This window comes from Heptranchias perlo, chromosome 26 (genome assembly GCF_035084215.1).
Source record: "Heptranchias perlo isolate sHepPer1 chromosome 26, sHepPer1.hap1, whole genome shotgun sequence".
Taxonomy (NCBI): domain Eukaryota; kingdom Metazoa; phylum Chordata; class Chondrichthyes; order Hexanchiformes; family Hexanchidae; genus Heptranchias; species Heptranchias perlo.
In genome coordinates this window covers 28,083,759-28,110,702 of record NC_090350.1, presented here as the reverse complement: position 1 = coordinate 28,110,702, position 26,944 = coordinate 28,083,759, and the positions used below count along the sequence as shown (strand labels likewise).

Below are 26,944 nucleotides of genomic sequence, written 5' to 3'. Positions count from 1 at the left end.
CTGTTTTGCCCCAAGCTTCTTCGCAGAACAGTGAATTAACTTCATTCGAAGCAGCAAATATCAGACAATTACATAATTAGCCAAATTTTAAGCCATCATGACTTTCTGTCTCACAGAAATCAAGGGAAAAGATCAAAAGAAACATACCCCTCGGCTTTGGATGCATGGTTTGTTTTAACCCTGCCACCTCAAGAGAACATTTGCTTTGATAATAATACCTCAGATCTAACAGAATGATACATTTGTTGAATGTAATCCCTTCTGGGCTGAACCAGATTAGTTGCTTAAAAAGTAGCTGGCTATTAAATTCTAGTGCAAAGAAATAAATGAATCCATTAATACAATTTTAAAATCTAGAAATTCCTTTATGTAAATAAATGAGATTTCAAGAAGCCAAGATAATGATCTTTATAATAATTTTGCTTTTGAATCCTCTCAAGTATGTTATCTTCATATTGAAAAAGTTACAATAAAATATCTTGCCTCACAGTGTACATCTACGTCAAGACATTGAGGGGTAGATTGTACAAATTAGTGCTTTGTTCGCACAAATCTGTCAAGAACTCTAATTCATAAAAGCTGCCCCCAGGTATCTTTATTGAGCTGGTGCATTTTCTTGTTCTTCACTGGTAGTGTGTCTGCGTTTTTAAAACCCACCCACTTGTTTCAGGAGGAGGAAAACTAACTTCTTGTTGCCCACATTACAGATGACATTGCTTGCAGTGAATGTATCATATATAAAATACATATGAAGTCTTCAAACAATAGCACAAAACACACCCTCAATTTCTCAGATCTTAGGTTAGATCATTTATGATCACCATCAGTACCGATGATCACCTCCCTTTAAACCGAGAAGCAAATGCAAGGTTTCTAAAATCTAGCTGCTCACAACCTTGAAGATTTTCAATAACAGACCAATATGCAAACCTCCCTACGCTACCACAGAACAATCTCATCCCAACAGAACCCTCAGGCTATTTAAAAGCAAGGTACCAAGAATATTTAGCCATGACCAAGTTTACACTGAACAGCACTTTTTTTATGCTGAGGGGTTTATTCCAAACAGAGCTTGCATTTTGTCCCACATTTCAACATTTGAATCACATCCCAAAATATATAGTTAAAATCAATGGGCAGAAGCAAATAGTCCAACTTCCAGTCAGGTTCAAAGTACTGGTGAATTCTATCAACAGCATTCGGCACTCCCGAGATCAGGAGCCAGCTGTATTGACTTGAATTGACATGCAAGAGAATTCTAACACACAGGGAGGGGCTGTCGAGGAAGTGCCAGAGGACAATGCAAGCAAGGGTTAGGTAATTAATCACACTTGTACCAATACAAAAACTATGTAGCAGGAACTATTAGGGCAGGTAATGGATTCAGGTCTTGCAGATTTTTTGCAATAGCATCACAGCATTTTAGAAAGTTCTCCTTTCAGGTATGAATCATGACTCATGGGACAAAAGAAATTGAAAATCCAGGTGTCTATTGGTTTATCGTGAACCAGTGAAACTGGATGGTTTTGCTGGGCTTCAGTCCAAATATCATTTTGGCCACCTGGTTTGAATAAAATGTATAAACAAATGGTCTGTGACCTTTATAAATATTAGCTGTACCACCATAATCCTTCTCCCAGTTATTAAGAGTTATCCTTCCCTCAGTCACAAAATATACTGTTCAATTACTGTAGCCCTGACAACTAAATACAATATAAAATTAAAGCTATTTTAAGAAACAGAGTTTTAAAAAAAACCATTTTGAACACAAAACTAAAGTTGGAGGTGGGTTATGGTTGGGTCTGATTTACAAGTGGCTATCCTGGGCCTCTACTTGGTATGCAATTTCCAGTAAGCCCACAGCAGTGGTGACGGGTCACCATTCCTGCAGCAATATTGTCATTTGAGGCAGGGCTGTAGCGAATTGTACCCATTTCCAATTTGCAATATTGGGATTGCAGCAGCGATGAAAATAACTGAACATCCAACAACATTACTCTGGGCAATTATTTTTAAAATATGCCCCCAACAGGTAAAGTCTCATTTCCAACAGGATAAATTTCTAGCCATATTTACTCCCAATAAAAAATTCTGTTTATTTTTTCTAAATAAAGCATCGGTCATATTCATCTGCCAGGTAACCAGCCTATAATGTATCCTTTCAGACAGCAGTATCCCTTATCTCATGGGATAATCTGTGTCATATTGCTGATCAGATGAAACAGTAGCTGTGGAGCACAATGAAGCTCATTTAGACAAACAGTAAGATCTTAGGGTCCACATGTGCTGGATAAGATAGCAAAGTAAAAAAATTAACACTTGGATTTTATTTTTGCCTTAATCATCTCAATGGGATCAAATGAAAAGCAACGTGCTAAGGGACCATTTTTTCTATCAGATAGTAATACTGCGGCAAGCTACAGTTAAGCCTGCCACATAAATCACCTCCAGTTTTAAAAAAATGGCCATTATGTAAACTGCCATTCACCAGAAGCTCATTGGTTGTTTATCTCATAATAAATATTCATAATTACATGCCTGAAATGCAGCTCAGGACTTTACCATCTGGTCCAAATGTGCATGATGATTTATGATATCTATTTAGTATCAGTATCCAGTGACCAGAGACACCTACAAGAATCACAATAGTTGAATTTGGCACAGGTTTTGCCAGGCTTAGGTTATTTAAATTCATTGACAAAAAATGGAAACACTGGAGGTTAGCCAAGCTTTCATTTTGCCATTGAACAAGAGAAGGAGTAAGGATTTAGCTTCAGCTCAACAGGACACCACCACTTACTGATCCCTGCGAGACATATCTACTTCAAAACCCCATGGTTGCATCTTGCAATCTCTAGGCTGCCTGCAATCAGGCCTGTCAACCACATTTGTCATGAAACTCATCAGGTCCCTTCCGGGTTGCTTGATGGGGCATTTTGCCCGGTTGAGCCTCGCCCAAACAGGACAGAAAAACCCCAACGTGAGCTGTTCAGAGCTGCCAGAATAAAAATCTTCGCACAAGACCGTGGATCTCATGAAATCATGTGCAAGTCGAGTGTGTTAGCAAACTGTTCAACTAAATTAAATATTGCAGCTGAGTCCATTCCCACCCTCACCCATGTACATGGTTTCCAGCAAGAATCAAATCAATAGCGATCAGGAATAGGAACCCTGGATAATATTTCACTACCCCATCCCAATCCTGTAACACAGGCTCAATTGTAATACCGCCCCCCCTCCCCATCCAAATGTAGTACTCCCATGGCTGGGATCAACTAACTCAATCCAAAGCAGGGATTAAACCATAGAAGTTTACGGCACAGGAGGTGGTCAGTCGGTCATCGTGCGCGCTGGCTCTTTGCCGGAGCAATCCAAAACGAATCCCCTTGTCCCACTATTTCACCGTATCCTTGTACCTTCCTCTGCTTCAAATATTTATTCAATTTTCCCCTTAAAAGCTGTAATGGTCTCTGCCTCAAACACTCCTTGTGGCAAAGCAGTCCATGCTCCACAAGCTGGAGTGTAAAGTACCTTTTCCTAACCCCTCTCCTCACTTTCAATGCCAATTTTAAATTGATGACTCCTCATCATTGCCTTGCCAACCAGAGGACTAGCTTTTCCTTCCATCAAAGCCATTCATTTTAAAAGCCTCTATTAAATCCCCTCTTAGCCTTCTGTACTCCAGTGGAAATTGTCCCAGTATCTCAAGTCTCTCTTCATAATCATATTCCATCACTAGCATTATTTTGGGCAAGCTACACTATGACTTTAAAAAGGTGCAAAGTTAAAAGAATTGGCTGCCTTAATGGATTCTGGTCCATTGCATATGTGGTTAGCATAAAACAATTTTGGGATCTGTTTGGTCCATGCTACCCAATGACCCTTGACAGCCTCATTATAAATCATCTATCTGTTAGAGTGTAAAGTACAATTCTCCTCATCACTACCCCCCCAACCCAACTACAAATAGTGGCAAGCTCATGCATTGCTGAGTGCTGAAGTACAAAGCAGACAGCTGGTAAAACAGTGCCGTGAAAACTTATAGTTATGATATAATGTCGGAGTATTTGCAAAAAGGTATAATCCATACAATAAAAAACAATTACATTAAGCAATGGAATCAGATCTGGACTGCTCTAGCAAAGAGACACAATGGGCTGAACGTTCTCCTGTGCTAGAAACTCCTATGGTTCCAAATCATTTTTATTTATTATTCACATTTTATTTTTTTTTCCTCCATATATCTAGGTCTGACCAGAACCTGCTCTCCCCCTTGCGTTCACAAGCATTGCTATGGGAAGTCAGCAAAATCAGGAAATCAGTCCTCCTAACGAACATCTGGGGGACTTGTGCCAAAATTGGGAGAGCTATCCCACAGACTAGTCAAGCAACAGCCTGACATAGCCATACTCACAGAATCATACCTTTCAGCCAATGTCCCAGACTCTTCCATCACCATCCCTGGGTATGTGCTGTCCCACCGGCAGGACAGGCCAACTAGAGGTGGCGGTAGTCATTTACTGTCAGGAGGGAGTGGCCCTGGGAGTCCTCAACATTACTCTGGACCCCATGAAATCTCATGGCATCAGGTCAAACATGGGCAAGGAAACCTCCTGCTGATTACCACCTACCGTCCCCCCTCAGCTGATGAATCAATCCTCCTCCATGTTGAGCACCACTTGGAGGAGGCACTGAGGGTAGCAAGGGCTCAATGTACTCTGGGTGGGGGACTTCAATGTCCATCACCAAGAGTGGCTTGGTAGCACCACTACTGACCGAGCTGGCCGAGTCCTGAAGGACATAGCTGCTAGACTGGGCCTGCGGCAGGTGGTGAGCGAACCAACATGAGAAAAAAAAACTTACTTGACCTCGTCCTCACCAATCTACCTGTCGTAGATGCATCTGTCCATGACAGTATTGGTAGGAGTCACCACGACACAGTCCTCGTGGAGATGAAGTCCCGTCTTCGCACCAAGGGCACTATCCAACGTGTTGTGTGGCACTATCACTGTGCTAAATGGGATAGATTCAAAACAGATCTGGCAGCTCAAAACTGGGCATCCATGAGGCACTGTAGGCCAGCAGCAGCAGAATTGGATTCCAGCACAATCTGTAATCTCACGGCCCGGCATATTCCTCACTCTGCCATTACCAAGCCAGGGGATCAACCCTGGTTCAATGAGGAGTGTAGAAGAGCATGCCAGGAGCAGCACCAGGCGTACCTAAAAATGAGGTGCCAACCTGGTGAAGCTACAACTTAGGACTACATGCATGCTAAACAGCAGAAGCAACATGCTAAGGACAGAGCTAAGCGATTCCACAACCAACAGATCAGATCAAAGCTCTGCAGTCCAGTCACATCCAGTTGTGAATTGTGGTGGACAATTAAACAACCAACAGGGGGAGGAGGCTCTGTAAACATCCCCATCCTCAATGATGGCGGAGTCCAGCATGTGAATGCAAAAGACAAGGCTGAAGCGTTTGCAACCATCTTCAGCTAGAAGTGCCGAGTGGATGATCCATCTCTGCCTTCTCCCGATATCCCCACCATCACAGAAGCCAGTCTTCAGCCAATTCGATTCACTCCACATGATATCAAAAAACGGCTGCACTGGATACAGCAAAGGCTATGGGCCCCGACAACATCCCGGCTCTAATGCTGAAGATTTGTGCTCCAGAACTAGACGCGTCTCTAGCCAAGCTGTTCCAGTACGGCTACAACACTGACATCTACCTGACAATGTGGAAAATTGCCCAGGTATGTCCTATCCACAAAAAGCAGGACAAATCCAATCCGGCCAATTACCGCCCCATCAGTCTACTCTCAATCATCAGCAAAGTAACGGAAGGTGTCGTCGACCATGCTATCAAGCGGCACTTACTCACCAATAACCTGCTCACCGATGCTCAGTTTGGGTTCCGCCAGGACCACTCGGCTCCAGACCTCATTGCAGCCTTGGCCCAAACATGGACAAAAGAGCTGAATTCCAGAGGTGAGGTGAGAGTGACTGCCCTTGACATCAAGGCAGTATTTGACAGAGTGTGGCACCAAGGAGCCCAAGTAAAATTGAAGTCAATGGGTATCAGGGGGAAAACTCTCCAGTGGCTGGAGTCATACCTAGCACAAAGGAAGATGGTAGTGGTTGTTGGAGGCCAACCATCTCAGCCCCAGGACATTGCTGCAGGAATTTCTCAGGCAGTGTCCTAGGTCCAACCATATTCAGCTGCTTCATCAATGACCTTCCCTCCATCAGAAGGTCAGAAATGGGGATGTTCGCTGATGATTGCACAGTGTTCAGTTCCATTCGCAACCCCTCAGATAATGAAGCAGTCCATGCCCGCATGCAGCAAGACCTGGACAACGTAAAGGCTTGGGCTGATAAGTGGCAAGTAACATGTGCACCAGACAAGTGCCAGGCAATCACCATCTCCAAGAAGAGAGTGTCTAACCACCTCCCCTTGACATTAAACGGAAATACCATCATCGAATCCCCCACCATCGACCAGAAACATAACTGGACCGACCATATAATTACTGTGGCTACAAGAGCAGGTCAGAGGCTGGGTATTCTGCAGCAAGGTGACTCACCTCCTGACTCCCCAAAGCCTTTCCACCATCTACAAGGCACAAATCAGGAGTGTGATGGAATACTCTCCACTTGCCTGGATGAGTGTAGCTCCAACGACACTCAAGAAGCTCGACATCATCCAGGACAAAGCGCCCGCTTGATTGGCACTCCATCCACCACCCTAAATATTCAATCCCTTCACCACCGGCGCACAGTGGCTGCAGTGTGTACCATCCACAGGATGCACTGCAGCAACTCGCCAAGGATTCTTCGACAGCACCTCCCAAACCCGCGCCCTCTACCACCTAGAAGGACAAGGTTAGTAGGCACATGGGAACACCACCTGCACGTTCCCCTCCAAGTCACACACCATCCCAACTTGGAAATATATTGCCATTCCTTCATCGAGAGAACCTTCACCACACGGACTGCAGCAGTTCAAGGCGGCAACTCACCACCTCCTTCTCAAGGGCAATTAGGGATGGGCAATAAACGCTGGCCTTGCCAGCGACGCCCACATCCCATGAACAAATAAAGAAATGTAATGTTATATTTCAGAGAACAAATTTCTGTTGTGCCTTGCAGGTGCAGTTTTAATCTTACTATAGGCAGGTTTAAGTTTTTCATATAACAGAGGCTTCAGTGGCAATGGATCGGTCAGCAGACTCCTGCTTAATTGGAAACGCCCTCCAACAATTGGTGCATTTTGTAGCTGTTTGCAAATATTTTTGCAACCCAAACACAAGCTGGTAGAAATGACAAAAAAAAACTAAATTTCTTGCTACCTCCCATTTCCAGCTTGAGAAAATGGAAACATTTTTCCAACTGCTGAAAGGGCTACCTGTATGTTTACCAGTTTAATTTCCTTAAACTGTATAATTTAGCAACAAAAAACAGTACTGGTGAGAGTCACATCCATAAATAAAAACAAATGTACTATGGCTAAAACAGCCACATGCACAAGGCGGCAATTTCCCAAAACAGCACATAATTTATACTTGCTGACTCTCTTCTAAAGACCAAAAACTCTCCATTAAGTGATTGGATGTGCTGTTGTCAAGTGCATGGGATAAGTCTGACAGATCCTGCTGTGACTGTGTCATGTTTTTTGGCAAAGATGTACCATGACAAATTTAAACCCTTAAGCTTGACCCGTGAGGCATGAAAGGAGTGCTTCAGCTGCTGTACCACTGGGAAATATTGTCTCATATGAAAAAGACAATTATATTCAACCTTGATAGCTGCCCTGTAGATTATTCCACTCTACCTCTAACTTCCCACTTACGGGTTCAATTCACAGTGTTGTGGCCATTTAATTCTTCTTCCTCTGTTTCAGCTTAGTCTGGAACCAGGCTGCTACATGTTCTATTTCAGGGTTGGAGGAATATAGACAGCACACCAAGTGGCCCCACCTTCCATTTACTAAAAAGCAGCATTTGACATGATCATGGAGATAAAGCCAACACTCTCAAGGTTATTGGTTGGAGGAATGAATTAAAAAATGCAAGGAAAAAATAACTGGAAAAATCTTACAGGATGCAAGAATTGTTCTGCACAATCCTATTGGATTGCACAAGTTACAATCCAGTAGAAAATCAACACCAACTTTTGCCAGTGCTTTTGACAGGCGACACATTCGATAGGTTTCCATGCCTGTCCAATAAATACTGCAATATTAAACAGATGAATCCTCAAATTTACAATACTACCTCTTCTCCTTCAACACTCCCAACTCTCAAAAAAAACCCACTAAATATTATCTGAACACTCAAAATTCACCAGTGCACAAGTGAATAAATTCAGACAAGAGCAGGAACCACAAGTCAAAGATCAGCTGGAACTCTAGTTAGTTTTCATGTCCAAAGTCCACTAGACTTCAGGGGACAATTAACCTTCACATTGCCAAGAAAATCAGAGTATAGTGAAGGATTAACTTGAAAATTAACATGAAAGGACTGGAATTAGCAGAATTGTGTGCAGTGCACTTTTTGAACTTGTTTACAACTGTAGTTAACCACAGCTTGTTTACGAAACTGGATGAGCAGACAGGAGATTTCAGAACAAAGGATGTGATGTGCCAAGAATAAGCAGAGCTGTTGAGAACGGTGTTGATACAGGAAAGGGTAACAACTACTGGAAAGAGTCTTTGATTCAGATGCAAGGTATCAGGAGAGGCAGCCACTTAAATGACAGACATATATTGGTTAAAGAGGGAATCATGCCATCGATCATGCGCAGTCCATTCCTCTAAGGAAGGATAAAATGTGAAATTGGGCGTTCAGTGCTAGCAGACAGTGGGAAATGTACTGTCCATGAAGAGAGCCATCAGGAGAACTGCGTGAACAGAAGAGATTGATCAACTCCGCGTTCTGAGTGCAGTGCAGCCCGGTAAAGTTGCATGTATCTAATCTGTTAAAAGTTGAGGAAACTGTATTGTAACATTACAATTCTTAATACAATTGTCAGCATATGCCAAACTAAAAAGTAGAGTGTTGAGAGAACAATTGAACTTGTTTTAAACTCATTACTCCACTCAGTGTATGAAGACCAAGAGATAGAGAAGTGAATAATCCTACAATAGGCAATCCCCTCCAACTGTTAGAGAACCAGAGTCACAGATAGATAGTCCACTTTGGTCTCCACTTCACCTGGCTACCTGACTATTAACTCAGCTAAGAAACCTGCTCCTTCAACACACAATCACCTCAATCATGGAATCTCTCTTCCCCCTCCGCACCCCAGGAAAATGAGAGGTGGATGATCAATGAAGGTGACCTGGACAGATTTCACTCTGTGGGAACCAGCCATTTCCTGCAAACCCCCTCATTATATCACAAGTGAATGCTCCATGACAAAACATTTTTCTCTACTGGTAAAATCATCGGGACTAACTTTTGATTTCCTCAATCAAAAACGCCTCAAATTGCTGCAAAAGATCTAACAAAAAAAGGGAAAGCAAGTAAGGAAACAGGCTTGGTACAAAAAATTTACTCTTGTTGAGAGTTCAGAACATAGCATTAAAAAACTAGTTGAAGCTGGAGAGAGGCCAAATAATGATGTTCTATAAAACAGAGTCTCTATTGTGAATCTAGGTGGCATGTATGAGTGCAATCCAATCTATTCCTTTACATCACACATGGAGGCTACATTAATATTTCCACCTCATTAAGGACTAGGAGTATACACCTCCTTCGTAACTACAGGCACTAAACTTGAACTGGAGTGCAACATAAGAAATAATTGAGAGAAACCAACAAAAACTCAGATCAACCGAAGCAGCATCTCAACAATACTAGAAACACACTGCAGACTCGAGCAAGCCTTTTCCCACCACCTAGTTTAAATATCTGCACTCAGAATTGAAAGGGTGCGAAATAATGTATAAAACTTCTTGTAGGACTATCATGTGTGTAGATAATGGCTGGTTATGTGTAATTTGTTAATCATGTGATATAGCACAAAAGTGGATAATAAATATATTTGGTACTTAAAAAGGAATTTCCAGGTGGTTTCTAGCATATACAAAAACAAATACCTGCATAAACACAAAATTAAAATCTTGTAGAATCTATAAATTCAAACAACATAGCAAGTCGACCTCATAATAAAATTTCAAAGAACGTCACATTACTTTTGCATTCTAATAACATTTCAAGGCCCAGGTTTGATCCCAGCCTCAGTTTGTATGCATACTTGGGCATTCCCCAGATGAACTAAGATCTTTAGCCAGATCAGACTTAACATCTTGGGGGCGATTTTAGGAGGCAAATGCGGGTGTGTTAGGGGCAGGGGTTCCGAAAATCCCGTTTGGGTTCGAAAGCCAGCTCCTGAGTTTCCCCAGGGACCCACCTGTGTGCGCTCGGGCGACCCGAAATCAGAAGTCCTGCCGGCAATTAAAGCTGGCGGGATGACAATTAAAGAGCCAAACGTACCTCCGAGGTATTTAAGGCACTTTACCTGTGACAGAGTAAGTGATTAGAAAGATTTTTTTTTTTAAAAACTTACCTGGGCAGCTTGCCCACAGCTTCCAATTCACGCCCAGATCAGGGAGAAAGAAACTAATTAAATTAAATAAAAAAACATGCAATGATGTTAAAACACTAAATGCACCTACCTTTGAAACCTGCTCCAACGTCAGACGTTCCCCCGATCACCCTCCCCGTCTCCCAATCCAGCGCCGGATGACGTCTGGCTCTCTTTCCCCACCCCCCCACCTCGCGTTACAGCTCCCGATGGCAGCCAGCCTGTCAATCAGGCTGCCTGCCGGGCGCGAAATCTGGAGAGGATGTTAATCATCAGCAATCAACGTGCGATTGCGTCGGAAACAGTAAGTTTAATTCATGCGAGTTTGCCACGCGCCCAATCGCCCACCTGCTGTCAATCCTCCTCCCCACTAATATCGGGGCCCATGTGCTGAAGAAGTGCAAATAGTGCTAGATTCAATAGATACTTCAGCACTCCATTCTGAGAGAATGAAGCACTGGTAGAGGCATTGGAGATGCTGACTAACTGCAGCTGTTCTCCCAACTGTAATCAAGACCATGAAAAGGGACAGGAAAAAAAGTGAAGATTTTCTTTTTTAATATGTAACAAATGACTAATTTGCTTTTATAATATAATGCAAATTCACATATCACACATGCCAGTACCACCCAATAAACCACACTTCATTAAACCAATATGAATTTTTTAGGTTGTTTATGTCAAGAGTTGACTATAGTTAAGAGCTAATGGGCCGGAAATTGCTTTAAAAAGAATGGTGAGCCCAACACTGCTCACCATTGTTAGTGGCCAAATGAAAGAGCACATGCGCAGTGAAACGCAGATCCGGAACTTGTTCCTCCTGGTTCGCCAACCATCTGCCAGCTTTGTGTTGAAGGGATATCACCGGCTGCAATCAACAGAATCTAGGGACCAGCACCAACTTGCTCTTCTGCCCAGCTGAAAACTAATATCGCCACAAAACAGGTACGCTTAAAAATACCAGGTCTAAGCTAAGTTTTAACAGCGCAGTAAGTCTTAAATGACTACCAAACAACTAAACATTAACTTTTAAAAACGGAGTTCCATTACTTGTTATTTGAAGTGTTTTCGGTCATTAAAAATGTTTTTTTTTTTAATTTTTTCCTTGTCTGTTTAATTTAATTATTTCTTACCCTTTTTGCTGTCTACAACTCTTTTTACAAGTGATTTTTGTTGTAGCTTTCACTTCCTGGTTTTTACTTTCCAGCACGTACTTCAAGGTTTTGACTCTTCGCTTCTTTTTAAGGATGCTACAATCTGATTGGTCAAGGGGAGAGATCGATCGATCCTTTCTCATCTCCCATGGATCCTAGCTTCGCTGGAGTTAGCTCTGGGCTCTCCTCCACTTCCTATTAGAGGACGTTCCCACTGTAAAGACCACGGTGAGTTAGAGGGAGAGTAGAAAACTATGGAGTGGAGACGCCATTCGGAGCAATTTACAGGCCCTGTTTCTTGGAGACTTAACTGCATTATTTAAGTACATTTTAACATAGTCACTGACTGCTCCACAGAGAAATTAGGACACTATGCGAATCTTGAACACCATGCTTTTAAAATCAGTATTTCTATTTCAATAAAATCGCTGGCCTTCAGCAAATACTTTCCATTTCATGTACGAGACAAATACGGTTTAAATCAAAAGAAAAGTTGCAATAGACCTAGAATGGTCGGTCCTATTCACTCATTTTATTTTCTTCCCTTCTGATCATTCCGTCAATTTATTACAGCATCCTGTTACTCAAAGACTATGCTCCCACAGGCTTGGGACTTGAAGAAACAATGAGCCATTCGCCCTGAGGTTAGGGAGTTGACAGTGGGGCTGCGCCACATAAGCCTTTATTGTATACTATTACCATCTTTACCTGTTGTTATCTTAAAGAGAGGATCCCACAGAAGAGTTAAAGATGGTACACCCATTCTGATTAATAGGGAGCCTCTATTGAACCTAATTAGATTGGGCACTGGGCCAGTTTCAGAGTACACATTTGTATCCAGGATGATGCTAAAGCAGGGATTATTTGCTGGAAAATAAGTGGATCTCTCATGTAACAGTTTGCATTTTACTGGCTTATGTACGTCACTCATTTACAGCATCAATACCAGAATATGCAATTGCAATTAATGTTGAAAGTTAATAAAAGTATGTTAGTAAGGGAGGTCACCAGAGTCATCATGGATACTACCAATACCAGCAGTATAAGACCAGTATGATACAATTTCTAAAACTTTTGTAGTTAAATACCAAACATTTTTTTTAAAAAAGGGGAAACATTTCACCAAACTTTTAACTAAACTCCAAACACTTGATTCAACATCTGTTATGTTGGTTCATTAGAAATATTCGCACTGCAGCAAAACTTAAATGTGATCTTCTGCAATACTATCATTGTGTAATGAATGCCTGTGCTACATTGAGAGAATGCAGACAAAAAGCACGTGCATAGATATCATTTAAATTCTGAAAAGGTTATTTTTCACCATCATGCATAATCAATCCAGTAAAGGACACATAATGAAGAGGGCACTGTGTCCCTAGGTTATGAGGGCTTTGCCAGCACACGTCTATGTCATCCATCCCAATCAGTCAGATGTGACCTTGACTGTGGCGTGACTCATTCTACAACTTTACGGACAGTAGAAATGCAATATTCTAATCACTGACTCATAAAGGAAACAAGTTACAAGGTGGCTTCAGTAAGACACCAGCTAAACTTCTAGGTTTTAAAATATTAGACAAAGGAAGTGTCTCAAGTCACCAAACAAACGAGCTAGCTGAATGGCCATGTGCTGGTATAAACAAGTTTAAAAATCATACTAATAGTTTTTCCACCAGTAATTTACTGGTCTGGTAGATTCCAGCCTCTAGGTTTATTCAGTTCCTATTGGTACTTGAATGGACAAAACAGTAACACAACCAATGAAATCACTACTGAGTAACTTCCATTAAATGCAGACACAGAACTCAAATGAATTTCTGATGTAGTGAAAAGAACACTATCCTTTCACACTTTGGAACTTGGATCTAACCAGACCACAGAGCTGGATTGAAGGTCTCAGGAATGGCTGACAAAGGTGTCAATTAAGTTCCAAAGTTCACGTCACTAGTTTTATCTCCACCCAGCCACAGAAACCAGCAGTAGAACCTGGCCTAGTATCAGATCATGCATTGGGTTAATATATAAAACTTATGAAATTGCTGCTCTGCACTATTTGATGCACATGTTTGTGGATCAAAAAAGTGTGACAACGTTGATTACATTTTTTTTTAAATCCTCTTGCCTATCATTTGCTATTTCCATTCATGTGAAGACAGGAGCAAGCTTTCAAGCACGAGGCCTAGTCCTGGTCTGATGTGTAAAAACCAAATTTCGACTGGGTCCAAGTAGGTGCACACCTCAATTATTTTTTTTGAGGTGCTTTTATACTATTGGAGGGCAGCCAACTGCAGATCCACAGATCTCCTTCCATTGGTTGTACTCCATAATGTAAACAAGCATGGCTCCTTTATTCAGGTTACTTCATAGAATCATAGACTTATGAAAATGTTGGTCTATCAAGATAATGAAAGCTGTTCTGACAAAAGGACTTCGACCTGAAACGTTAACTCTTTGTTTCTCCATAGATGCTGCCTCACTCGCTGAGCTTTTCCAGCATTTTCTGTTTTTATTATTAATGGAAGCTGGTCCCATATGCTTTCTGCAGAACTCTAGATAAAGGTGCAACCCAACATACACACAAGAGACTGGCTCCTCACTCAAAGAAAATGGGAGTGTGGAGCCTGGGTATCATTCTCCCAAAACAGGATATTGAGAGTCAAGATAAATGCACCTCACTTGTAATTATCAAAGCTAACAGCAACAAATGTTGAACTTGTACTTGCACTCCATTAAAATGCATATTTAAAATCATGAATCATGCATTTTGTCAGAAAAATACCTGCTTACTTTAAGTAGTCAAAGTGAAAAGAATACACAAAGACAAGATGAATCAGATATTAAGATTGTGATAATCAGTTCGGGTTTTGAAAGCTCAAAAAAAAATTGTAGAAGGAAAAGACTAAGTGTGATAAAGAGTTCTATAGTGCTGAAGGCCTGGGAAATAGAACAGGATACTGTAGGATGTCTTGAATTCATCAAGGGTTCATAGATAGGGTGGGAGAAGACCCGAGAGGAGCATTAACACCAGCATAGACCAGTTGGGCCAAATGGCCTGTTTCTGTGCAGAGAGGAGAAAGTTCAGAGAAACAATGACCAGAAGAGCCACTGGCAGGAGCAGGGAAGCAACTGCTCCCTTAATGCTGATACTGGGTTGCAACACTTCCCCCAGTCAGTCACAGTTGCCTTTGCTTCGATCTTGGCAGGCTCATTGCCATGACTTGCCAGCTAGCAGCAAGTTTGTTCTGACGGAGCCAGGTATCAGCTAATTCAAATTTCCCATGCTCCAGGGAGTCACCCCAACTGTCATTGCAGGGGATTTAAATTGGGTAATTTATTTGGCTCCGAGAGGCAAGCAGCCAGTCAATAGACAGATCCTATCAACGGGTTTGCCTAGAGACCAAAATAAAAGCAAATCAGGGTGGGCCCATTGCCTGAATGCAGCGCGGCAGACTTCTGATAACTGTGGACCTGGTCGAGTCCAATCATCACAAACCAGACCAGCAAGCAAGCAGAGTTAGGACAAGCATCAGGAATCAAGTGGGGGTAGGGGGCAGGGAGAATCAAATGTAATGCACTAAATACTGCATCCTATGCTACTTCAGGCATTTGAATTTAGAATTCTCCCCCCCGCATAACTGGGCCCTATCATATCCCACAAAAATAATGAGAATTTCGGTGGAATCTGTGAACAGGTGAATCATAGAAATTTACAGCACAGAAGACGGCCATTCGGCCCATCGTGTCTGTGCCGGCTTGAAGTAGTACTTCAAGTATTCATTCTAGTGTTAACTCCTCCTACATCATCTACCCTCAAAGCAAAAATCACATGAAGGCAAGAAATCTCACGAGGTGCAGAGAAAACATGAAAACAAAATACATTTCAGTGTTCTTCAAAGTCTGGTCTCCATTTACAGTACAATCAAAAAGAACTTCCCCAAAACAGTATATTGCTGTGTCTGCATGTTTTTTTTAAGCAACAGCAAGGATAGTCCTGTCTAGAATAACCCCCCACCCAAAAAACTGAGTAGTATTGGCATGTCGAGCCGAATTACACCATTGGCCTCAATCCAAGTTACTTTGCAACAATACTGTCTGTTCGACTTGTGACGATCAGGTGCATTTTATTGGCAGTGCAGGTAAACAGGCCTCTCCCTGTTAACTCTGGCAGTTTTCCCAGTTCAAAAGTTTGCACATTTTCCTCAAACAAGCTAGAACTGGTCAGGTGTTAAAACTCACATTTCTACTTGGTGACTTGGAAGTGATTATATCCCAAACGACCAACTCCCAATCTGCAAGTTTTAAAATATAGTCAACTTTATATTTTGCAAATATAAACCAGTATAGGCAAACGTTTACCAAGACGCAGACTGTTCTCTACCTATTTTTCTGAAATGTCCTCCAGAACCTTTTTGTTGCGTCATTAAATGACATTTATGAAACTCACAACCATCTACATGTAATTCAACAAAACAGGATATTTTCTTCCACTGCCTTATCAATACTCTTTAAACATTGCCTCACCTATACATTGTCTTGTATTTTATAAGCAGTGTCGTCAGCCAGTAACTGATAGTGGGTCTTCTGATGAAATAAATTATAAATGGGTCCCACTCCTCTTTTAAAGTTTGGTAAAACTGACTGCAATAGAATGAAGAGCTTTGTAAGCTATATAAAAAAGTCACTCGAAATAAAGAATTAAACTTTAGCCTTGCAATTTTCTCCTAAGTTTTGATGTTGAAATACAGTCTACTCCTGCATAACTTGAAACCATTTTTTGAACAAAAACATTGAATTATCCAATACACTGACTGCAGCGGTTCAAGAAGGCAGCTCACCACCACCTTCAAGAGTAATTAGGGATGGGCAATAAATGCTGGCCTTGCCAGCGACGCCCACATCCCATGAGCAAATTTTAAAAAGTACCATAAATAACAAAGTTGGAAATGGTACAAAATATTTGAATCGTCACATAACATGCATAAGGGATTTTGCATGCTCTCCGTTCTGGTGGAATCCAACACACTATCGTAAACCCAATGAAGCCAATATTGTTCCCTGTTTAACAAACTGAGAAGGTGGTTTATTGTAAGTCAATGTCATCTTTTAAAGGGAGTTAGATTGATATTTGTTGAGAAGGGTTGATTGAAGATTATACAGAAATGGACAGAACTGCTTGATTTATTTTTCCCAAGAGGGTTTTTTTTGGGGAGGAGGAGGGAGGAAGGAGAAGAGGAAGGGAAGGAATCTCCTGTTCCTTAAATCGGTACTTCTGCCACTGGACTCTATCTACTCCCTCCACCTCCGGTGGACGGTGGCTGCAGTATGGTCTATAGGATGCATTGCAGCAACTCACCAAGCTTGTTTCCACCGCACAGCCCAGCCCCATTGCCTTGATCACAGAGAACAATAGCAGTATCACGGGAACACCAACTCCAAGTTCATCCCTAAGTCACTCACCTCCTGAGTTGGAGATATATCACAATTTTTTCATCATCACTGGGTCAAAATCTTGGAATTATCTATCTACCACAAGGACTGCAGCAGTTCCAGGCGAGGCTCATCACTACCTTCTCATGGCAACTATGGATGGGCAATAAAAATAGCATTGCCCACATCCCACAAAAAAAAAGACAAAATGTAGTATTTTTGTTGGTCTTGGTGGCTGTCCTTTTAAATCCAGTCGCAAGAGAGTTTAAAAGCAGCAACAGTTTAAAAAAAAACCCACTGAATTCAATACAATTGCAGCAAGATGATTCAAACTGGTTTTCAATCTGTAGGCTTGAGGAAATGAACTAAGCTACTTTTGTACAAACACAGACTGTGAATTGTTTAGACGAATGTATGACAGCTAATTATGTTTGAATCAGACTGTCAGTTATGAAAATCCAAACAAGCAAGTGTGACCAGTGACAGGGTATAAGTGGCTGGATATGTTTATTAAGAGAAATTAGTAGACAATAGTCAAACCAATTGGAATTGTCACAGTAAATAATGTAGACTGGCCAGTTCCCGCAATAAGAAATGGAATATATTGTATTAAACATTAGTTACCTTTGAAATAGCTTAGCATTAGATTGCACCCACCAGAGTTAAATAGATTTCATACTGTAAATATACAATGGTCACTTAAATTATTCATTTGTTCATAGTTTGTTCAATAAAATTGCTGAATAGTTTAAATTTAAAATGAGATTTGCCGTGATGCTCTACTGCTTTTGAAGGTTGGAGAGCGATCCAATGAGGCACTGGATAAATTCCAATAGCTTAAATATAATTACTAGTTTGCCATTTGTTATCCCAGGCATATTACCTAAATCTCAAGACTAGGATAGACACTCACAAAAGGTATGGGGAGCTGGGAGTCATCCTAAATAATCAATAGTCATAAAGACCCAAAAATGTACAAACATAGGGATCGACAGGGGTAGTGGGGTAAGGATAAGACATGAAAGATTAAAAGGATAAACATACATCGGAATGCTCTGTGCTTTATGTTCTTGTGTAGTGACATTAACATTAAACATGTCATCTGAGGGTAGAACCCTCAAGTTAGAGTTCTATGATTGGAGAGCACAATTGATGCGCTAAACTTGGTACTTTATGTAATACTGTTCCAACCACATAATATGGAGGTGGTAATATGATTGGGGTTTTAAAATGTGAAACAGAAAATATTTTCAATTAATTTTGTTTGACATACTATAGGTCTAAAGGTTTGCTTTTGAAATCTTCATTTAGTAACATCGAAAGGATTCACGTCAATAAAAAAGTCAAAAATTATTTTAGCAAAGAAAGCTTTAATAAGAAACAGCAGACAGAATGATCACTGTGATTAAATGGAGAGAAGTAATGACTGGGATGACCTCAATACTTGCGTTTAAGCTTCCCTTCAAAGATCCAGATTCGTAGAGACACAAAAACAGACAAACCCATTAAGCAATTTATATCTGCTGTTTACTGAGCCTGTATGGAAATAGGAATGGCAGACAGACCCATTAAGGATTTTGTTACAGTGCACCACAAACTCATTTAGTCTACAGTTAAAAGGCCATATGGTGGCAAGAATTTACAAAACAAATTCCTTTTCACACACAACACAATTAATTTGGATGATCCAATTTGGTAGAAAAATGCAAGTCTGCCAAGAATCTGTCATTAGTAAAATATATATACTAAAATCCTGCTCAATTTTTCTCTTATGGACCTGTCAGAGTTTGATTTCCAGCATCTTGGTTTGTACTGATCTGATACTATTGATCACTATTTAGGGTTCTTTCACCGCAAATCACTCTCCACCCCATCCAGATCTTGGAAATTTGTTCAAAACATTATTTATGAAATATATAGATTTGTTTACCCTTGAATTGGACCCATTACACATTTGCAAACTTCTAGATTGCAGACCAGAAATTCCCGATGACAATATCCCTTTAATAATTTTGCTTCACACCATTAGTGCTATACATTCACATCACAGCAATGAGTGGCACTGTATCTGAATTGAGAAACACGTCCGTTTAGCACTACTCCTGTGGCATTGCTCACGATGCATCAGATGCACTGTTTTATAGTAATAGGTACATTATTAAAGTGTGATGGGATATACATGTAGAACAGTTTTGAGATATGCCCATCGCATGATGTATATGTTACATATACATATGTATTCATCTTCCCCACCAGCAGTAAATATGTTCACATTTTATATCTTTTTTTTAAAAAAAGTATTTAAAAAGCCAGCCTGATCTCAAATTGACTGCTCTCTTCACAGTTGCACTTTAACAGCTGAATGATACATTTTGCATTGCACAGTAAAGTGCTTTTGCCTTTATAAAACATAGTATCTGCACAACCGTGAGCAGCACTACAAGATGTGTTATTCATCGGTTTTGCCAAACTTCACTGCTCGCCCTAGTGCTAGTAGTCATGGAGGGGGTCCATAGCCCATGTAGAACTAGGGGGAAAGGGAGCGGTAACGCACATTTAAAGTCTGTTACACAGCTTCAAAAGCATGCGAGTGCATATCCTACATGCCTGGCATATTGTATTAGAACACATCCCCTTCAAATCTAGAATTTTGGTTCAAATCTAGACTGCACAAATGGGATAAAGGTCTCCTCACGAAGGTGACATTTTAATAGCAATTTAAATGAAGTCAACCAGTCTCAAACCGATCAGTGGGCACGAGTCCACCACAATGGGACATAAAGTGCAAATTGCACCCTTAACTGCTGATTCGAAAAATTGTCTGCTGATAGCTTTGATTGAATGAACATTGACTGCACTGTAGGAAATATACATGCTTACTTGACATTTTGTGCGACTACACTCATTTAAGTACAAACAGAAATCCACTCTATCCTTTCTTTTTCCAATGTATTGATCTTAGTTTACAATCTTCAAATAAAATAAACTTACTGAGAGCCTCTCATTGAGCTGACACATCCCCTAGGTCAATTTTTTAAAAATCACTAAGGCCAAACCTTTTTTCAAAAAAAAAGCTCATTAATGGCAAGAGATGCTAAGGAGCAGTCAGTGTTAGCAGATGAGTCATTTTCCATTCACTGTTGCCACTTGGCTGTCTCGAGAGGGCAGAGATGAATGCAAATTTTCAATTCAAATATTTGTTAGCAAATATTGCAAAAGCCAACTCCCTGTTCAAGCAAACAAACAAAGTCGTATCCATAATAAAAGTTATGCAAAATTTACCCTTCCACAACAAAAATGCAGAAGTGCACATTCCTGGTAAACTGGCCAATTTCTTTCAAAAAAAACTATTGGCCACCATTGTTCCCTGTAAGAGGCCTACTGCTCTGACTATGTGGCTCTCCAACAGGGAAATATGCTGGTTTAGGACTCACATCCATTATTAATGCCACAAAACCAAGATCTTCCAAACAAAAAGAAACCAATTGCAATCCAGATAAGAGGTAACTCAATAATTTGAGGTGGAACAAATTGAAATAACTAAAGGGCAATGAGGCTCCAAATTTCAATTCTTCAAACGTTTCACTAATTAAAGCTGGATGCAGCGTGTAGCATTCTCACATCCGAATCAGAAAGTTGCGCTCAAGGCTTGCTCCAGCACGACAGTGCACATTCTAGGCCAACACTCCAATATGATGCTGAAGGAATTTATTTTTTAATATCCATTCTTGGGATTATAGGCATCACTGGCCAGGCCAGCATTTATTGCCCAACCCTAGTTGCCCTCGAGAAGGTGATGGTGGGCCGCCTTCATGAACCGTTGTCATCAGTGTGGTGATGGCGCTCCCACAATGCTGTTAGGTAAGGGGTGCTACATGGTCAGAGGTGGCATTAAACTGAGGCCCCCTCTGCCTGCTCCAGTGGTTCAAGTAGACATTATAGCCCATACCAACAGCAAGAAGCTCTTCCATGTCCAGGCCAACATTCCCCTCTCAACCAACACTACGGATTACGTGGACATTCATCTCATTACTGTTTGTAGGATCTTGCCGCACATATGGCTGCTGTGCTACCTACATAACCATCACTGCACTTCAGAGTAATTGAATGTGTGAAAAGCAAAAATGTTTGAGACACACAAATAGATGCTATCTGAAACACTCATGAAGAGGTGTGTTGAAGCATTTTGATGTATTCTGATCAAAATGCATCACTATCACTTACATGCAAATTTAACATATGAAAATTACAAGTTTCTTTCAACTCTTCTCCCTCCAGTAAAAAAAATGCTTTCCCAAAAATGTTGTTTTCATGAAGACACTATTCTCAAATAAATTTTGTACCACTATTATCCAGTTACTTTACCATTGATGATCAAGATCTGGCTACAGGCACTGAGGCTTCACGGCACCAGCATGGTCAGCTGTTCCAGGGAGGGTTGAAAGTTGCACTTAGATTACACTCAGTCGGAGAGAGTCATTCCTGCCAGCAATAGTTTAATGTTTTTTTAATGTAAGGTCTCTCCAGACCATTCAACACTTCCTGATCAAGTCAGAAAGGCAACTTGTTCCCAATCAGAAGGGAGTAAAGTTGAGAGCAGCAAGAGAGGGGAAGACCCAGGGGAAATTTACGATACAAATAGCACAAACAGTTGTTCAAGAACAAGTGAAAGGGAAAAGCGTAGAGCAGCAGAAAGTGTACTTTTGACACTACAGATAAAGTGAAAACTAGAAGGCGTAACGCAATTAACCCAGCATCAAAGCTGAAGGTCAGGCTAGGGTGTGTGGCCCAACTAAGAGTTCTATATACAAATGCACGGAGTATAAGGAATAAATTAAATGAATTACAGGTTCAAATTCAAATTGGAGGGTATGTCATGATAGCTGTTACTGAGACATGGCTGCAGGATGGTCAGGATTGGGAACTAAATATACCGGGTTATAAGGTCTACAGGAGAGATAGGGAAAATGGAAGAGGGGGAGGAGTAGCCCTAATGATTAGAGATAAAATCACTTCAATGATAAAGGAGGATATAATGAGAAGTAAGCAGCCAACAGAGACCTTATGGGTTGAATTGAGAAATAGGAAAGGTTCTAAGACTTTGTGGGAATTGTGTATAGGACCCCTGGCAGCAGCTCTGAAGTGCTAGAGATTGTACAAATGCAGAGATTAGACAAGCGTGTAAGAAAGGCACAGTGGTCTTAATGGGGGACTTTAACCTTCACATAGATTGGGAAAAGCAGACTAGCAACTGTCAGAAAGGTAGTGAATTTCTTGAGTGTGTCCGGGATAGTTTTCTACAGCAGTATGTCCTAGAGGCAACAAGGGGGCAAGCCATACTAGATTTAGTAATGAGTAATGAACCAGATTTTGTTAACGGCTTAACTGTACGCAAACATCTATCCAATAGCGATCATAACATGATAGAGTTCAAAATAGTGTTTGAAAGGGAAAAAAGTGAATCAGCTGCTAAGATTCTAGACTTGGGTAAGGCTGACTTCAATGGGATGAGACAGAGACTGTCCATAGTAAACTGGGCAAATCTGTTAATGGGTAAAACAACTGATGATCAGTGGGAAATGTTTAAAGAAACATTTAACGTGATACAGAACCGGTTTATACCAGAGGGGCAAAAACTCTCCTTGCCAAAAAAAACAGCCATGAACAACCAAAGAGGTAAGGGACAGTATAATACAAAGAAAGGGCATAAAAAAAGGCAAAAAATGGCACAGATACAAAGATCAACAAAAGGGTCACAAAACAGATAGTAAGAGCTACAAAAAGAATGTATGAAAAGAAACTTGCAAGGGATATCAAAACCAATACGAAGAACTTATATAGTTACATTAAGAAAAAGAGGGTGGTCAGGAGCAGTGTTGGCCCCTTAAAAACTGAAAGTGGGGATATTGTCATTGACAATGGGGAAATGGCGGACATGTTGAACAATTACTTTGCATCAGTATTTACAGTAGAAAAAGACAGCATGCCGGAAATCCCAAGAAAACTAAGTGAATCAGGGACAGGGACTCGATAAAATTAACATAAGTAAAGCAACAGTAATGAAGCAAATAACAGCACTAAAGAGTGACAAATCCCTAGGACCAGATGGTTTCCATCCCAGGGTTTTAAAGGAAGTAGGTGAGCCTATTGCAGATGCCCTAACTATAATCTTTCAAAGTTCTCTAGATTCAGGAACTGTCCTTCTAGGTTGGAAAATTGCACGTCACTCCGCTTTTTAAGAAAGGAGAGAGAGGGAAACCAGGGAAATTATAGCCTAACATCTGTTGTGGGGAAAATGCTGGAGTCTATAATTAAGGATAGGGTGACTGAACACAGAGAATTTTCAGTTAATCAGAGAGAGCCAGCATGGATTTGTGAAAGGTAGGTCGTGCCTGACAAACCTGATTGAATTTTTTGAAGAGGTGACTAAAGTAGGAGTAAAGACAGGGGAATGTCAATGGATGTTATTTATATGGACTTCCAGAAGGTCCCACATAAGAGACTGTTAGCGAAGATAGAAGCCCACGGAATCGAGGGAAAAATACGGACTTGGTTAGGAAGTTGGCTGAGCGAAAGGCGACAGTAGGGATAATGGGTAGGTACTCACATTGGCAGGATGTGACTAGTGGAGTCCCGCAGGGATCTGTCTTGGGGGCCTCAATTATTCACAATGTTTATTAACGACTTAGATGAAGGCATAGAAAGTCTCATATCTAAGTTTGCCGATGACACAAAGATTGGTGGCATTGTAAGCAGTGTAGATGAAAACATAAACTTACAAAGGGATATTGATGGATTAGGTGAATGGGCAAAACTGTGGCAAATGGAATTCAATGTAGGCAAATGTGAGGTCATCCACTTTGGACCAAAAAAGGATAGAACAGGGTACTTTCTAAATGTTAAAAAAGTTAAAAACAGTGGATGTCCAAAGGGACCTAGTGGTTCAGGTACATAGATCATTGAAGTGTCATGAACAGATGCAGAAAATAATCAAGGCAGCAAATGGAATGCTGGCCTTTATATCTAGAGGACCAGAGTACAAGGGGGCAGAAGTTATGCTGCAGCTATACAAAACCCTGGTTAGACCACACCTGGAGTACTGTGAGCAGTTCTGGGCACCGCAACTTCGGAAGGACATATTGGCCTTGGAGGGAGTGCAGCGTAGGTTTACTGGAATGATAACTGGACTTCAAGGGTTAAGTTACAAGGAGAGATTACACAAACTGGGGTTGTATTCTCTGGAGTTTTGAAGGTTAAGGGGTGATCTGATCAAAATTTATGATATTAAGGGGAACGGATAGGGTGGATACAGAGAAACTATTTCCGCTGGTTGGGGATTCTAGGAGCAGGGGGCACAATCTAAAAATTAGAGCCAGACCTTTCAGGAGCGAGATTAGAAAACACTTCCACACACAAAGGGTGGTAGAAGTTTGGAACTCTCTTCTGCAAACGGCAATTGATACTAGCTCAATTGCTAAATTTAAATCTGAGATAGATAGCTTTTTGGCAATCAAAGGTATTAAGGGATATGGGCCAAAGGCAGGTATATGGAGTTAGATCACAGATCAGCCATGATCTTATCAAATGGCGGAGCAGAATGGCCAAATCCTATTCCTATGTTCCAATCAAAGCTGCTCAAACTACAAGTAAAATGCACAAGAGTGCCACAACTTTAACTTAACCTTTAATTTTCCCTGTGTCAATCTACCTGGTCTCTGCTAGATGTTCTTCCATGACGGCACAGCGGAGATTATGAACTCACCACAGAAAAAACCTTCACCCACTACATCAATGCACAGCACACTAGCACCAATACCAAAACCTTGCTCTCAAGTGAAATAACCTACAAGTCCAAAATTTAACATTTTACTTCATTAGCTGTGAAGCAGTTTGATACATCCTGAGGTTGTGAGAGGCACTATATAAATGCAAGTTCCTCCTCCTTGCTATTTGTTCTTTTGAAACTGCATTGCCATTTCACTTAAAGGAGCAGGGACTCCAATACAATTTGGCCCTTCTCTAAAGCAAATCAGGATCATCCAAGCAAAAAATGTTTTTTGTGGCTCACAAAACAAAAAGGGACTTCACATTGCTAAGGTAAATTTTCCCCCCACTTCTGTAACAAGAGTTTTAACCCAGCCTCAGTGGGTAAATGCACCAACTGATGTTATATTGAGTTATACAGATCAGGAAAGAACAGTTATAATTGCTGACCTGAATTAGCTGATCTCACCTAAGGCAACAGCAAAGGCACCCCAGAGCTGTAGTGGAGGAACACCAGATCACATCTCTGATTCCTAGTCCTGATTATCCAGTAACTCATGCTCAAGGAAAATGATATCAGTAAGAGGAGACATTTTTTGCGCCAATTTTGATCATCCATCCAAGCGGAGATACATTTTGGGTTAGACTCAGGATAATGCTCCCACTACACTGCTCCAAATGACGTTCCTATACACAAGCCTCAGAACAGTGTTTCCCACTGCACTGTGACCTTTCCAATTGAAATTGCCATTTTAGTTCCAATTAATAATGTTTGCATTGTAAGCTCAGAATATATGTGCTGAATCAAGAACATGAAAGATCACTTCACAATATATCAGAAGGAAACTTTCATCCCAGTCTGGGATGGGTTTAAATCCTGGTCCCAAAGTCATAAACAACATCTTCTGTGACTGTGACAAAGGTGAGTTATCCCTTCTCACCCTCTCCAGTGTCTGTCACAGTTAAGGATATAATCCCCATTCATTGGCTCTCCTCCACTCCACTACCATCGATGACATTCCCTTCTACTGGCCAGCTGCATAGCCTGAACAAAACCATGTCATCATGTTTGACTGAGCTGAGTTTCATAGCCCACATCCTCTCCCATCAACAAGTTCACTTACATCCACCTTCAGATTTAATTACTCATTGCTGTTTGTGGGAGCTTACGCAAGTTGGCTGCCACATTTCCTACATTATTAACAGTGACTACACTTCAAAAGTACTTAATTGGCTGTAAAGCACTTTGGGATGCCCTGACATTGTGAAAGGCACTATATAAATTTAAGTCTTTCTTTTACTCCAAAGCTTTCCTTGCTAGCCTTCCAATGTCCACCCTCCAAAAGCTCTAACTTATCCAAAATGTAGCCACTCACATCCTCGCCTACATCAAGTCCTATTCAATTGTATTCAACCTAGCCTTCAGTCACCTCTCCAAACTTCTCTAATTGACCCCATGGCTTGGCATCAATTCCTCATTATCTCTCTGTAAAAGCATGATACTTTAAAGGCATTATGTAAATGCAAGTAGTTATTGTTTTATTATCCTCTTGGTCCAAGCATCAACCAATTTTCAACCATCATTTCATTCCATTCCCGAGAATGAAAAGCCAATTAGTTCTATTTTAAGTTACTGAAACCCTCAATAAAAACCAAGGCATGTTATCGAGAAAGTTTTTGGCTTCACTAAAGCAAAATAATCACATTCAAATGTAACCATCTGAGAACAGTTCCTTATACAGTAAAAGCATAAGGATCATTTTTAAACAGATGTTAGTTCAATAAGCAAACTTTAAAATTAAATATTGAATCAAGTTAGACAATGGCACCAAGTTACCCAAGAGAGTCACACCCAACCCTACAGCATTATGAGATTTATTTAGACGTTTGGTTGAAATGAAGTCTACATTAAAAACTAAAATTATGTAAAAATACATTCTAGGTCAAATGCAGCTCATGGAACGAGATGGGCTGATCTTTAAACAGTTGCCTACATATATGTCA

General features: G+C 40.8%; 1 protein-coding gene and 1 long non-coding RNA gene across 3 annotated transcripts in view; one reads left to right on the top strand and one right to left on the bottom strand.

Moving 5' to 3' along the window:
- LOC137342620 (NHS-like protein 3) overlaps positions 1 to 26,944 on the bottom strand; it is a 183,241-nt gene that overhangs the window by 58,379 nt on the left and 97,918 nt on the right. The gene's annotated exons all lie outside the window — the stretch shown is intronic.
- LOC137342834 (uncharacterized) lies at positions 11,233 to 14,466 on the top strand. The gene is made up of 3 exons (XR_010967358.1): positions 11,233 to 11,537; positions 11,800 to 11,974; positions 14,215 to 14,466. It is a non-coding gene; the product is annotated as an uncharacterized lncRNA (long non-coding RNA).